This window comes from Panthera uncia, chromosome D1 (genome assembly GCF_023721935.1).
Source record: "Panthera uncia isolate 11264 chromosome D1, Puncia_PCG_1.0, whole genome shotgun sequence".
Taxonomy (NCBI): Eukaryota; Metazoa; Chordata; class Mammalia; order Carnivora; family Felidae; genus Panthera; species Panthera uncia.
Genome location: NC_064808.1, coordinates 110326582 through 110342868, shown reverse-complemented (window position 1 = coordinate 110342868; position 16287 = coordinate 110326582). Strand labels below are relative to the sequence as shown.

General features: G+C 44.2%; 1 long non-coding RNA gene across 1 annotated transcript in view; it reads right to left on the bottom strand.

Moving 5' to 3' along the window:
* Positions 1–6159: 6159 nt before the first annotated feature.
* LOC125910868 (uncharacterized) overlaps positions 6160–16287 on the bottom strand; it is a 14321-nt gene continuing 4193 nt past the window's right edge. The window contains exons 2-3 of the long non-coding RNA XR_007454203.1: positions 9701–9927; positions 6160–6346 (exon numbers count right to left, since the gene is read on the bottom strand). This is a non-coding gene — a long non-coding RNA (uncharacterized LOC125910868). The remainder of the gene's footprint in view (positions 6347–9700; positions 9928–16287) is intronic.

Here is a 16287-nt window from a genome sequence, read left to right as displayed (position 1 = left end):
TGGACATTTGGGCTCTTTCCATACTTCAGCTATTGTTGATAGTGCTGCTATAAACATTGGGGTACATGTGCCCCTTCAAATCACCATTTTTGGGTCCTTTGGGTAAACACCCAGTAGTGCAATTGTTGGGTCGTAGGGTAGTTCTATTTTTAATTTTTTGAGTAACCTCCATACTGTTTTCCAGAGTGACTGCACCAGTTTGCGTTCCCACCAACAGTGCAAGAGGGCTCCCCTTTCTCCACATCATCTCCAACACCTGTTGTTGCCTGAGTTGTTAATGTGAGCCATTCTGACAGGGGTGAGATGGTATCTCATTGTGGTTTTGATGTGTATTTCCCTGATGATGAGTGATGTGGAGCATCTTTTCATGTGTCTGTTAGACATCTGGATGTCTTCTTTGGAGAAGTGTCTATTCATGTCTTTGGCCCATTTCTTCACGGGATTATTTGTTTTTTTGGCTGTTGAGTTTAATAAGTTCTTTATAGATTTTGGATACTAACCCTTTATCATATTTGTCATTTCCAAATATCTTCTCCCATTCCATAGGTTGCTTTTTAGTTTTGTTGATTGTTTCCTTCTGTGTCCGGAAGCTTTTCATCTTGAGGAAGTCGCAACAGTTTATGTTTGCTTTTGTTTCCCTTGCCTTAGGCGATCTGTCTAGTAAGAAGTTGCTGTGGCCGAGGTCAAAGAGGTTGCTGCCTGTGTTCTCCTCTAGGAGTTTTATGGTTTCCTGTCTCACATTTAGGTCTTTCATCCATGTTGAGTTTATTTTTGTGTTGGTGTAAGAACGTGGTCCAGTTTCATTCTGCACATCGCTGTCCAGTTTTCCCAGCACCATTTGCTGAAGAGATTGTCTCTTTTTCAATGGATATTCTTTCCTACCTTGTCAAAGATGAGTTGACTATATAGTTGTGGATCCATTTCTGGGTTTTCTATTCTGTTCCATTGATCTGCGTGTCTGTTTTTGTGCCAGTACCATACTGTCTTGATGACTAGGGCTTCATAATATAGCTTGAAATCCGGAATTGTGACACCTCCAGTTTCGTTTTTCTTTTTCAGGATTGTTTTGGCTATTCCTGATCTTTTGTGGTTCATATGAATTTTAGGATTATTTGTTCTATCCCTGTGGAAAATGCTGGTGTTATTTTGATAGGGATTGCATTAAATGTATAGATTGCTTTGGGGAGGATAGATATTTTAACAATGTTTGTTCTCCCAGTCTCGAGATAGGACAATTCTGAAAGGCATGACATTCGCCAGCAAGAAATGTAAAATGTAATTTTTTTAAAGCAAAGATACCGTTTACACGAATGACAAAAATTTTAACCACAAAGATGACTCTTAGAACCTGTGCAAGGTGAGCCTGAGCAGTTCTGTAGGTCAAGTGTCCAACTCTTGATCTCAGCTCAGGCCTAAATCTCAGGGTTGTGAATTCAAGCCCTGCCTTGGGCTCCGAGCTGGGTGTGAAAGCCTCCTTAAAAAGAGAAAAGAAAAAAAAAAGATGTGGGGGCACCTGGGTGGCTCAGTTGGTTAAGTATCCGACTTTGGCTCAGGTCATGATCTCACATCTCGTGGGTTCAAGCCCCACATTGGGCTCTGTGCTGATGGCTTGCAGTCTGGAGCCTGCTTCGGATTCTGTGTGTCCCTCTCTCTCTGCCCCTGACCCACTCGCATTCTGTCTCTGTCTCTCTCAAAAACAAATAAACTTAAAAAAAAAATGTTTAATAAAGAAATAAAACTTAAAAAAAAAAGAAGATATGCAAGCCTTTTCTAAGGAAAAAGAAGAACAGGCCAATCCAGTCATTCAGACCTTTCAAAAACAGGAGCGTCCATGCCTGCAAGGTCATGGCTGGTCATTGTGAAGTGAATTGCCTTTGCAAAGAATAATGGGAAACTGAGGGAAGTTGACAAGTAGCAAAAGCGAACCAAGAGCCAGTATATGCCTGTGGTGGTTATAAAGAGACCCTCATTTCCCTGCAATGGAAGAGACAACACAGCCGAGGGACAGTCACAGAGCTTATCACACAGAGTAGCTGCAGAGACAATTAGATGCTCGGGTAGGAGTGGTCAGAGCTCAGACATATGGCACAGGGACACCTGCGTAGACATCCTCAAGAACTAGGGTTCAACAGATTCCCTGCTCAGTGCCAGCCTCCTGCCATCAGCCCTGGGCTGCAGAAGGGAGCCACCACTCACCTCAGTGCCCCAGGGCCTCTGTGACCATACAGGTGGTTCCTGCCCATCTTTCAGGACCAGCACTGCCCTGGCTGCATTGAGCTGGGGTTTGACCATAGTCCTCCGCCTGCCCAGTGGGAGAGGACACGGAAGCAGCACTGGGGTTGCCTAGGGCCTCATGGCGGAGAGGGCCGGTAGGGTCTTCTCACACGGGGCAAGTGCCAGCTCTTAATGCAGAGGAGTGGTGTCACCGAGAACTTCAGCGCTGGTCCTGCTTCATGGGAGACGCACACGATGATGGGCCCTCAGAATAAGAGGGACCAGGCAGCAGCACTTGACTGCCAGAAGCCAAGGACCACGATTACCATGACAACCAGAAAGGTTAAAGATGCGGCCAGGAGAGCCTGACTGGCAGCAAGATGATTAAAAAACTCTGGTGTTCCTGGGGACAAAGTAGCCAGGCACCCTTCAGAGTACTACTGAACATCTACAATCCGAGGGTAGGAATGGAAGAGCAGGAGGCTGAAGGCAGGGGTCCCAATAAAAGGTCACAATGCCTGGCTCAGTTCCCAGACCTGAGCCACTCTTCATATCCGGAACCCACCGAATGATGAGATGACCGGGTCCCCGGGAAGAAAGAGCCGACAGCATCCTCGACAAATACATGCTGTAAAGATTCCCTCAGTCCCTCAGTGCCATGTCAGTGAATGCACCCCGAAAGGGGAATAACCAAATATTGAAGGAGCATAGGACATAGTGATCTGAAGATTAACCAGGAGACGTGATCTTCCAAAGGAAAGGAGTAAACTGAGAAAACAAAGATACGAAATCTAAGAAACAAGGCAGCTGTGGTGCCACGAGTGTGCGCCTACAGCTATAGGAGCGTGACTGACCACAGGCCCTTAGAGCTGTGCTCCGTCCTCCAGCACAGCCCACACTTCCTATGCGCTGGTCCCAGCAAATGACTGTGCTCCTAAGGCAAGCCGATTCCTGGGATACGCGCGACTCTACCGATGGGCCACAGGAAGACACGCTTAACTTTCCTTAGAGCCCACAAGGTCTTAGACACCTCCACCCCACCATCCTCCCCTCAGGGTCACACTTGCCTCGTGCTCTGATGGGTCGCTCAGCCACTCTCTCCCAGTTCCCTCTCCGTTTTTTGCTCACAAGAATTTCCCAATAGAATTTTCATTCATTGAACCCTATCTTGGCATCTGGCTCTTAGAGGACCCAGTGCCAACACAGGAAAAAGCTAAAAAAAAATCCCCGGGACGATGGTAAAGGAAGATTCCAGCTATGCACCAGGCCTAGGAAGCAACTGGTCAGACCAGTGCAGAAGGGATGGCCACAAAAAAGATGAAAATGACAGAAAACCTACTGTGTTTGAGTGCTATTTCTTAGCACTCTGGCAGAGTAAGAACTAGCAATAAAGTACATTAAAATCTAAACAAATTCGTAATTTTTAATAACTACCAAAATAAAAAGTTGAACAAGAAAGAAAGTATATTCATAGTATACTAAATGACAACAGCAAACATATATTTATATAGCCATAATAATACACACAGTAAATATTAACATAACAAAAAATAAAATATATTGAGGGCACCTGGGTGGCTCAGTCAGTTAAGCGTCCGACTCTTGATTTTAGCTCAGGTCATGATTTCACAGTTCGTGAGTTCGAGCCCCATGTTGGACTCTGTGCTGACAGTGCAGAGCCTGCTTGGGATTCTCTGTCTCCCTCCTCTGCCCCTCCCTACTCTCAAAATAAATAAACTTTAAAAAAAATTACAATATATTGATGAGTATTTTAGGAGGCTGAAAGGAAGGGAAATGTGGGGAGAAGGGTGATGAGTGCTATGAGGAATGTCACAGAGGAGTTTAACACACCACATATTAAAATGAACTGTCAAGAATGAGAGTATAGGCATTTTGTTTGGAAATACGGAATTAAATATGAAAGGGAAAGTTGAAAGCATAAAAAGTGGTCATCTCTGGTGAGAAGGAGTGGAGATTGGTACCACTATCTCATAATAAATTGTAGATTTTTCTACAATAAATTGTAGATTTTTATATATAATTTTGGTAGAGTTTAAATGAAAAGTAATTGTGAAAAATTAGATTACATAAATGACAATTATATGTGGAAATCATAATTTGTAAATAAATGATGTAAATAAATAGGTGATTAATAAAGGAACTAAAAATGTGAATAAAAATGAAGACATTACATTTCAGAGTTAATTAAATGCGGGGCGCCTGGGTGGGTCAGTCGGTTAAGCCTCTGACTTCGGCTCAGGTCATGATCTCACGGTTCGTGAGTTCGAGCCCTAAATCGGGCTCTGTACAGACAGCTTGAAGCCTGGGGCCCGCTTAGGATTCTGTGTCTCCCGCTCTCTCTGCTCCTCCCCCACTTGCACTCTGTCTCTCCCTCTTTCTCAAAAATAAATAAAGATTAAAAAAAGAAGTTAAAAAAACAAAATTCCCATTCAAAAAAAAAAAAGACCTAATTAAATGAAAGTTAAAAAAGAAAAAGCAGTGATACCACTTCTAGATATACACCCAAGAAAACTGAAAATATGTCCACGCCAAAACTTGCATACAATGTTCATATCAGCATTTTTCATAATAGCTAAAAAGAGTTGATGGACTCCAATGTCCATCAACTGAGTCCATCAACTGAAGAATGGATAAATAAAATGTGGTATATCTACGTAATGGAATATTATTTAGCAATAAGAAAGAATGGAGTTTTGATACAAGCCACAACATAGATGAATCTTGAAAACATGATACTGGGCGCCTGGGTGTCTCAGTTGGTTAAGTTCTGACTTGGGCTCAGGTCATGATCTCGCAGTTTGTGAGTTCGAGCCCCAGGTCAGACTCTGTGCTGCCAGCTCAGTGCCTGGAGCCTGCTTCGGATTCTGTGTCTCCGTCTCTCTGCTTCTTGCTCGCTCTCTCTCTCTCTCTCTGTCTCTCTCCCACAAGTAAACATTAAAAAAAATTTTTTTTAAAAGAAAGACAGAAAACATGATGCTGAGTATAAGGAGCCAGTCACAAAAGGCCACATATCATATGAATTCATCCATAAGAAATATCCACAATAGGCAAATCCACAGGAGCAGAAAATAACTTAGTGCAGTTAGTATGAGTCGCTGAAGCCTGCTGGAGGGAAAAATAGAGAGTTTCTGCGGCTGGGTGTGGAGTTATTTTATGGAATTATTAAAATATTCTAAAATTAAACAGTGGTGGTGGATGAACAATTCTGTGAATGTATTAAAAACCACTGAATTGTGGGGCACTTGGGTGGCTCAGTAGCTTAAGCATCTGACTCTTGATCTCAGCTCAGGTCATGATCTTGAGGCTTTGTGGGATCGAGCCCTGCATTAGGCTCTGTGCTGACAGCGTGGAGCCTGCTTGGGCCTCTCTCTCTTCATCTCTGCTCTTTCCCCACTAGTGTGTGCGCTCTCTCTCTCTCTCGCTCTCTCTCAAAATAAATAATCTTAAAAAAAACTACCACAGAATCTATTTTATCAACATAGAGAAGTAGAATTGTTTTCTCCTTGGCTCGAGGGAAACACACACACACACACACACACACACACAAAACAAAACTATTAAAGCCACAGGCTTAGCAAGTAGATACTGCATTTCTAAGAGAATCTAGTTGATCTACCCCAGTGCAAAATACTCCATTTATTTAGCCTGCTTTCCAAATGTGAGTATTACCTGAAGTAAGTAAGGTTTTCACATGGATTTTTACCAAATGGATTGAGAAGGCAAAAATATCATCAAAGCTGCCGAGATGCTATCGGGACATTACATGAAGGGACTTGGAAGGTGCGCCTGGCTGCGAAGTCAAGGGGACCTTTCGTCCAAGTGAATCATGAGCGAGAAGCATCACATTAAATGGGAGAAAACGGAAGCAGCTTCTTAAATAAAACTATCTCCTCACTTTCCAGTTTATTTCCATGACAAACAAGCTAGAAATTACATGGGATTTAATTGGCAGGTTTTTTCATCATTTGAGTCATGTTTGTAAGTCAGCTATAAACAGAAGGTAACCTCTTCCCAGAAACGTCTGCTTGGTGTTCCTCTCCTATGGGGAGCTTTCACTGACACGGACTGATTGTCCAAGGGCTCATGGACCTTCATCTTTCAGCTTTGGTTCCTAAATAAACATCAGATAAAACATAAACACTTTTTAGAAATTTCTAAAGAAGATAAAAACAAAAACAAGAATCATTATAAGGAATAGAGCATTCAAACACCTCATTTCGGATGTTTGGAAGGCAGCAGTGTGCTATGTCCAGCTAGACTCTCTAGAGTCTATTTTATTATGAATTTGAAATGCTAACACAATGTTAAAATCTACATATTGTGTCCACACTCTTGTTAAGATAAACTTAGCATACTTTTTAATGTTTCTATTAGGGTATACTATTTTGAGAATTTCCCACTTTTTTAAAATTTTTAAATTTATTTTTGAGAGAGAGAGAAAGAGAACATGGCGGGGAGGTGGGGCAGAGAGAGAGAGAGCGGGAGAGAGGGAAAGAGAGAGAATCCCAAGCAGGCTCTGGCTGTTAGCACAAGCCAGACACGGGGCTCTATCTCATGAACTGTGAGATCATGACCGGAGCCGAAACCGAGAGTCAGATGCTCAACCAACTGAACCACCCAGGTGCCTCAAGAATTTCCTACTTTCAAAAAGAGTGATCATTTTCCTGTCCCACAATTTCCAGAATATATTTAGTTTTAAGGTAAAATTCAAATTTTCTATTAATGACATATTTTGATACAACTTTTTTTTATTCACTTAGAGAGAGAGCACATGCACAAGTTGGGGAGGGGCAGAGAGAGAGAGGGAGAGAGAATCCCAAGCAGGCTCTGCACCATCAGCGCAAAGGCCCGAACTCACGAACTGTGAGATCATGACCTGAGCTGAAGTCAGACGCCTAACCGACTGAGCCATCCAGGCGCCCCTTGATAAGACTCTTTTAAGATTAAAGCAGTCAAACAAAAATAATTTAAGTGATCGTTGGGTTAACATCTATGATCCGGCAGCAGATGCACGTACGCATCGATAGAGAGGCAGGAGAGCACCTAGCAAAGATCCCTGATCTTGTATGGAGGACTGTGCTTTGTCAAGCCGTGCTCAGCTAAGGAACTCTAGATAACTTTTCAGGAGTAAACAGTGTTGTGCAGTCACAGCAGCTTTTGAACAAGGTGCTGTAATGACAGTTCCTTGACCTTTATAAGTGATGTCGGTTGATGTTGATGATAATTTAATGACAAGTTATTGAGCACTTGTCACACTCCAGGCATTCTGACAGACACAGCACATGATAATCTCATCTAAGGCCCTCAAAAGCGTATAATGTAGGTATGATAATTCCTCCCCCTTTTAACAGATGGGAACAGTGAAGCATAGAGAATTCAAGAAAGTCACCCAAAGCCACACAGAGGGTATGATAAGCTGGAATTCTAACCAGGAGATCTGACCCCAGAACCTACACTCTTAACTACTTTACTACATCTTAAAATTTGGAATAAATTTTCCTTTGACCCATATTGTCACCGCCATTAGTCCTTAAAAGCCTAGAAATGTGTCTAGACAATAGACCAGACACCCATACCTGGATTGTAATGAGAGATGAGCCAACACAGACCCAGAAGGAACTGGTGGCATAAAGGAATTAGTCATTACTTTGAGGGGAAAAAAGAGGGATTTCAAATATTTCAAAGCCAAAGGGTCCTCTTTACAAGTAGAATCTTCTCCAGCACTTGAATTTCTCAAACAGATCAGAGTGGTGCTGGTCTAACTACGGTAGGAAAGGAAAGCCACACTCCTCCTCCCCCATCCCCAGCAGCCCCACACACTTCCCCAAGGTTCAGGGTTCATGGAAGACACCCTGAAATCACTGAGGCACCCAGAGATTGCCAGAGACCCAGCAGATCTCACTTTCCTTTCCTTTTCTTTTTTTTAACGTTTATTTTATTTTTGAGACAGAGAGAGACAGAGCATGAACGGGGCAGGGCCAGAGAGAGAGGGAGACACAGAATCCAAAACAGGCTCCAGGCTCCGAGCTGTCAGCACAGAGCCCGACACGGGGCTCGAACTCATGGACCGCGAGATCATGACCTGAGCCGAAGTCGGACGCTTAACCGACTGAGCCACCAAGGCGCCCCCAGATCTCACTTTCCAAAACTCAGTGGACAAAGTATTTTATGATGTTCTCATAAAGTATAATGCAGTTAAGTAACCATACATTCATTTTCCCATCTCTAATGGAAGGACTTTGTATCTGGGCCTGTTGCATTCAACATTTTTCATGAGTAGCTCGGACAAAGTCATGGAAGGTTTACTTAGGAAACAGAACAGAAAACAGCTGCAAATTACCACCAGACATAATCAAAGAAAGCATTAGGTACAAGCGGTTCGGGAACATGCTTTTAAAATGCCGACTCTTTTCCATAGCAATCTTTTTTGAAGCATTCAAAATTTCATCTTAAATTTAAGAAACCCCATAGATAACCCACCTCTCTCCTAGCACAGAGTTAATTTTCCAATTGTATGAATTCCTACCCTGCTACCCAGGCTGCAGAAATGGATCGCTCACAACACCACAGGGTCACAAAGCCCAAATTAAAAGAACAGAAAACTAACCTTCAAGAAGCCAGGGTGAACTACAAATTGAATAGCCTAGAAACATATGCAAAAACCAGTGTAAGGCACCAAGAATATAAAACCTGGGAGACAGGTGTTAACTGATCCATGGATCACAAGCAGAGGTCTGGGACAGATCTGTCCTTTGTTTTGCTGACATAAGCTGGCCAGGGTGTGGGGCATGGGCTGACAGCCAAGTTTAAGGTCCAGAGTGGAAATGGACCCAATTCTCTCCCAGGTAGGGTAGAATCAGTATTTTCCTGGTTAACCCATTGCGCAGTTGTGAAAAGTTCCAGGCCATTCTGGAGGTGAATGAGTTTTCACATGACCTCTTTCAGCTTCTAAGCACTCTTACAAATACACTAAGTACTTGAACTGAGTTGGTGTCTAAAGCATCTAGGGGGCGCCCAGGTGGCTCAGTCGGTTGAGATCTGACTCTTGATTTTGGCTCGGGTCATGATACCAGGGTTGTGGGCTAGAGCCCCATGTCAGGCTCTGCGCTGGGCGTGGAGCCTGGTTGGGATTCTCTCTCTCCCTCTGCTCCTCCCCAATAGTGTGTGCATGGCTCTGTGCTCTCTCTCTCTCTCTCTAAAAAAAAAAAAATTATTAAAAGACAATCTAATGTTTTTCCCAGCTGATGTGTTTACCCATCTCAGATTAACAGCGTGTGAGGCAAGGGCAAGTTCAGCTGGCCGAGTGCAGCCAGGAAGTGGTGAGACCAGGACTGGGCTGCTGTGAAGGACTGGCTGACGCAGTGTCTTCGTTTTACGGGAAGGCAGTGTGTATGCGTTGGAAGGAGAAGCCGAGATAGCAACACTTTGCACTGTTAGTGGTACCAACTTATGGGTATTAACTCACCTAAGAGAATTAAGCGACAAACCACGGAAAATGTTTAGGACGCTGCCTGGTAAAACAGCACATGTGCAACAATATCAGCTGTCGCGGTCGGCCCTTGAACAACACAGATGTGAACTGTGTGGGTCCACTTCTACGTGATTACGGCCAGTACAGTAAGTGCTGTGAATGTATTTTCTGTTCCTTTTGATTTTCTGAATAACGTTTTCTTCTCTGTAGCTGACTTTACCCTAAGAATAAGGAATAGAACATATATAATATACAAAGTATGCGTTAATTGGCTGTTTGTGTTACTGGTAAGGCTTCCAGTCAACAGAACACTGTTAGTAGTTAAGTTGTGGGGGAGTCAAACGTTATAAGGGGATTTTTGAGTGCGCGGAGCACTGGCACCCCTAAGTGCCACGTTGTTCAAGGGCCAGTTGTATTTTATTATCATTCTCTCATCACGTGATCACCATTTCATCCTGGCATCATCCTGCCACCTGCACATCCTCTTCAGCAGCCTGCAAATCTTGCAGGTACCGGCCAGCTCCTGGGTGCAGGTGTTGAGAGATCATGGAGCCATGAACTGGGAGTGTTTCAGCCCAGACCTGGAATAAGGGCAAGGTCAGGTCTAGAAAGTATGTGAGTGCCCTCTTAAACCTTGATCTCAACGGGTGCGGTGCCTCTTCTGTTAGCTGCCCTCTCTGGACCAAATGAGCGGCGACGCTTTCTGTAGGCCTAGGCTCTGGGGAGTCTGTCTAGATTGGAGATGGGAATACGTAAGCACAGGTTACGACCCAGGGTGCTCATTAAACTAACGTCTCCATAACCGTGGTACAACAAGAACACTAGGGAGAGAGAGTGTCCGATGAAATCTCTACAAGTTTGCAACTACCTGAGTGTGGAGACACTTCATCTTGGACTTGGAAAGGGACCATGCAACTCACACCCTGGCCACCAGTTCTGTTTCAAAATGACCCCAATTTAGGGGATCTCTTTCACTCTTTTAGGCAGGGTTTGAAAAGATCCTCTGGTAGGTGAACTTTGTTTAGGATTGAAGGCCCATGTGGGTTGGGAAGCTGGGATGGAGGGTGGGTTGTATGGCAGTTTGTGGGAGCCATAGGTAATGCTATTGGCAGAAGTCAGAGGGAAAGGAAGTGGAGGGTGGAGGTTTCCAAGCAACTGAGATTAAAAGCTAGAAACACAGGCAACAAATGAGGAAACTGCCACCCTCAGAATCCAATCCCAAATATCACTTGTGGGGACAGTTCTGCAGACCCCCTCAGCCCTCCGCAGACCCCCTTGGACCCTCAGCAGACCCCCGTGGCCCTTGGCAGACCCCAGGCCTCCAGTAGACCCCCTCGGCCGACCCCCTTGGCCCCCACCACGGCCCCCAGAAGAAACAGTCCACCAGAAAAGGCTACCTCTTCCAGAGAAGATTTGCATTTAATGAGCAGGTGAACCACAACTTGCAGTATATTCTAGTCTTTTTCCTTATTATGAGTTTTACAAATAATGGGATCATCATTACATAACTTTTCTTAGCTCCTCTTTTTTGCCTAACAATATATCCAGAAGCTCTTTCCAGATCAGTAAATACTGTTTAACCAGACATTCATTCGTCCAGCAAATAGTCACAGGGCAGGTACCCCGTGTCAGGTGTTGTCTAAGGCACCGAGGATCAGGTGCTGAGTATCACAGAGTGGGCTCACAGTCTCAAGGAGATGGCAGGCTGGTGCAGGAGAAAGTAAGCAAAAAATGAGCAGAGAATGAGACCACAGGGCTAACAGGTGCTGTGCAAATAATTAAAATAAGGTGATATGCGGGGCGCCTGGCTGGCTCAGTGGGTAGAGCATCCCACTCTTGATCCCAGGGGTTGTGAGTTCAAGCCCCACGTTGGGCTAGAGACTACTTTAAAAAATTCATAAATAAAATAAGGTGATGTGATTGCATGTCTGAGACAACCCTCAGTTAGATGGTCGAAGAGAGTCTTGGGTTGAGATCGAACTACCGGTGGCAGCCACGCAATGATGGTGAGAATATTGCAAATAGAAAGTCAGCGCAAAAGCCTAAGGCAGAAATAAGCTCGCCCCATGTAAGAAACAGAGAGAAGGCTGGAGCCACCGAGTACTGAGCCCAGAAGGCAGATGAGGCCAAGAGATTAGGATGGCCTGGGTGCCCCCAGCAGAGGGCAGAGGGGTCTGGAGTTCTACTCCAAACCCACTGGACTTTATTTTATATGAAATGTATATGTGTCATCTTTCCTAAAGCAGCATTCATACACAGTAAAACCCTCCAACTTTAAGTCCATAATTTAATTTTTAAAAACATACACACTTCTATAATCAACACCATGATCTATGATGTAAAACTCTCAACACTCAAAAAAGTTTCCTCCTGCCCCTCTAGCCAATCCCCTCCAACCTGCTGTCACTAGAATTTTAACTCCTGGAGAAGGTCAGATCAGTGGAGTCGCACAGTGAAGACAACTACTTAATTTGCAGGGCCCGCCCAATGCAGAATAAAAATGTGGGGCCCATAGTTTAGCAATTATTATGAATGTTAAGGCTTCAGGCACCTGACTGGCCCGGTCAGTGGAGCACGTGGCTCTTGATCTCAGGGTCATGAGTTTGAGCCCCACGCTGGGTGTAGAGACTAGTAAAAATAAACTTTAAAAAGAAGAGTTTTAAGGCTTCACAGCAGAGTGTTAAGCCGAGCACCGGGGGGGGGGGGGGGGGGCCTTCGGAGCACAGGGCCAGGGAGCCAGCCCTCTACTCAGTATGTGGTTTCCTTGCTGGGCACATCTTTCACTTGCCTAGGGGTGCATGGCTGCTGCCAAGGGCCACTCGCTGTGGGACGGGCCCCAACTGATGCGTCTACCAGCGGGTGGACACGGATGGCCTTTCCTGTTGGGAGCCGTTATGGATAAAAATGCCATGAACACTCAAGTACAAGTCTTTGTGTGATGTCTTTTGAGACCAAGAAGTTTTTTGTTCTGTCCAACTTCTCCATTTTTTTAAGGTTCACACTTTTTGTGTCTTATCTAAGAAATCTTTACCTACCCCGAGGCAACAAGATTTCCTCCCATGTTTTCCTTCAGGAGTTTGTGACTGTGGGTTCACATTTAGGGCCAAGCCCCACTGTGAGGTAGTTCTGTGTGTGGGGCAAGGTGTGGCTGAATCCCTTTGTTCGGATTGTGCCGTGTCCCGGCTGCACCTGTTGAAGGGCCACCCTTTCTCCACGGAACCCCGCACCCTTACGTTAGGGCTTTAGGGAAGGGCTTTTGCCAGGGAAGTGACCGGGTCATCCAACAAGGTCACGCAGCTGCTATGAGAATGGACCATCACGAAGAGCAGGCGGAGAACCGGTTAGCACCGGTTAGTGCCCGTGAGCCGTGATGGGAGCTTGCTGGTTTGGGGCAGAGGAACAAGATCTCCCTAGGTTTTAGGTGGAGCTTCCCAGTGACCGGTGGTGCTGAGCACTTCTCATGTGTTCATTCTCCCTCCGTGCATCATCTCTGGGGAAGTTCAAACCATGGGTCTACCTCGGTTTCACATTTAGTTCTGGGTCTCTGTTTAAGCAGAGGGGTGACAAGATCCTTTAACAAGGGCACGAAGCCGAAGTCAGAATGGATTATAATGAAGCCAAAGTAGAATCAGGTCAATCAGGAGAAGATTTACGGTCCAGGTGAGAGAATGAAGGGCCGCACTGGGGTGTGAGAGAGCAGTGGACAGGTTGGGAATATGTCTTACAAATAGAGTTGATAAAGTCGTTGGTAGATCGCTGTGGAAGATAAGGGAAAGGTGAGAATCTAAGGTAATTCTGATATTTGGGACTGAAATTACAAAACAGAGGGAGAGGCTGTTGATTAGGCTCGAAAACACTAGAAAGTGGTAGGGCAGCAGTGGGAGGCGCCTGGTTGGGCCGTGTTACACAGGGTGTTCCTCAGATCCACTGGGGGATGTTAAGGGGGCATTTGGAGATTTCAGACACAGGTCAGAGCCAGGGATTAAAAAACAATTGGTGCGGGGAGCCTCCAGCTAGCTCAGTGAGCAGAGCAGACAACTCTTGACCTCAGGATTGTAAGTTCGAGCCCCACGTTGGGTGTACAGATTCCTTAAAAATAAAATCTTAAAAAAAAAAAAAAAAAAAACTGGCATGTAGAGGGTATTTAAAACTAAGATAACTGTTTTGTTTGAAATTGTGTGTCCCCCTCCAAAATTCATTTGTCAAAGCCCAACCCCCAACGTGATTGTTTTTGGAGATAAAGCCTTTAAGCAAGTAATTCAAGTTAAATGAAGTCATACGGGTGAGGCTCTAAGCCAAAAGAACTGATGTCCTTATAAGGAGAGGAACTTTTACACAATTCCTAAAAGAGTGACAAAGAGGAGGATGAAGAAGAAACCATAAGATTTAAAAACTTTGGCGGTCACGAATGACCTTGACAGAAGCAGTCTTAGCAGACAGAAGTCTGAACGAGGACAGTGACTACAGGCCAGTCCAGCAGGTGCTCTGCTCTGAAGGGAAGCCAAGCGCCGGGGTCAGCCAGAAGGGGACAGGAATCTCCAAAAAAGATTTTATGGGTTTTTGCTTGCTTTGCTTTTTGGGTGGGAGATAACAGTGGATATGTGTGTGAATGATCAGCTGGAGAAGATCATGTAGAATCAAGTAGAGAGAAAGAAAGAAATGCAGGATGGAAGTCCTTGAGGAAGTAGAGGGGACAGAATCCAGGCGAAGGTTTGGCGTTTGACAGGGTGCGGGACGGGGGCGAGTCACAGAGGCTGGTCACAGAGGCTGATGGTGTGAAAATGACGGGATCCTGATTGCTTCGATTTTGCTTGTTCAGATATGAGGCAGGTGGACTGTAGAGAGTTTAGAGCTGATGGACAAAGTCGTGGTGAAGAGTTTTCATCAAGTGGAACATATTAGACGTGAACATACTAGAGAAATCTCATGGGATGGCCAGCAACGCTGAGTCCAGGGAGGACAGTCTTCCCCAGCAGGCTTCCAGCTGACTTAACCTTCTGTTTTGACAGCGGAAACCGGCCTCATGGTTACCCCTAAATGAGGGAGTGGGGCTGAGGACATTGGACCTCTACCCAATCTGAAAATGTCACTACGAACCTGTTAGCAGGGAGGAGGCTGGGCAGGCTTGGGGTCGGCAACCACAGTGCCTAGCATACTTCGCCAGGCTGGTAAGTGAAGAAGCAGGACATCTTGTTTTAACTTACACTTTTCTATTATTATTAGAAATATTGGGGGTTTTTTTCCCATTTGCTTGGTTAGTTAATATTTTTTCTTTCAGGCATTGGTTATTCAAATACTTTACCCAATTTTCTATTTTCAAACTCACCTTTATGAGCCATTTATATATTCAGGATAGCAATCCTTATCTATTTGATTTATTTACAAATAGATTTTTTTCCAACTATCATTTGAGTTTCTTTTTTGGTTATGGTGTTTTACATGTGCATATGTTTCTAACCTTTTCATCTAAATCTGTCAGTCTTTCTCTTTCTTTCTTACCATGTTTAAAAAGAATGCCTCCAGGTTACTCCTCTGGTATCCTGCTTTAAAGGAAAACCCCAAGATTTTATAAATATTTATATATTTTTATAGTAATTTTATGGTTTCATTATACATATATAGATATATCTTTAATCCACCTGGAAATCGTTGTACAGTATGAGGTAGAGATTTGATTTTTCCCCCAACATGTTTAGCCATTTGCCTCAATGCAGTTTTGATCATGTTAGTCCTTCAATTACCATCAAGTATTCTCCCTAACCTTCTAACCTCACCTCCAAACAATGTCTATATTTCCTGTCCTGGCCTTCAAAGCGTTCAGTGGCCTGACTCTATTTTTTTTTTTTTTTTTTCTGCCCGATTTCATGGACGCTGTGTTTTTCCTACTCATTTTTGAGCTGTATTCAGATGAGACCTGGATGGTATGTAAAACCCTCTAGCTGTAAAACCAAACCCTAATCCTGGGTCTGGGGAAACAACAGATTTGGGACCTGTATATGATGGAGTATAAAAACGTAAGAAGGGGGGCCTGGGTGGCTCAGTCAGTTAAGCATCTGACTCTTGATTTTGGCTCAGGTCATGATCTCACAGTTCATGGGATCAAGACTCGAATTGGGCTCTGCACTGACAGCACGGATCCTGCATGAGATTGTCTCTCTGTCCCTTTCTCTGCCCCTACCCTGCTAGCATGCACGCTTTCAAAATAAATTAATTAATTTAAAAAAATAAACAGACGGAAATCTTGACATTTGCCATGACATGGATGGAGCTAGAGAGTATTATTCTAAGTGAAATAAGTCAAAGAAAGACAAATGCCACATATGATTTCACTCATATGTGGAATTTAAGAAACAAAACAAATGATCATTGGGGGAAAAAAGAGGGAGAGAGAGAGGCAAACCAAGAACCTGACTCTTAACTATAGAGGACACACTGATGGTCATCAGAGGGAAACAGGTGACGGGGATTACAGCATGTACTTGTGATGATCACTGGGGTGCTATATGTAAGTGTCGAATCACTATATTGTACACCTGAAACTAATATCACACTGTAGGCTAACTAGCTGGAATTTAAATAAA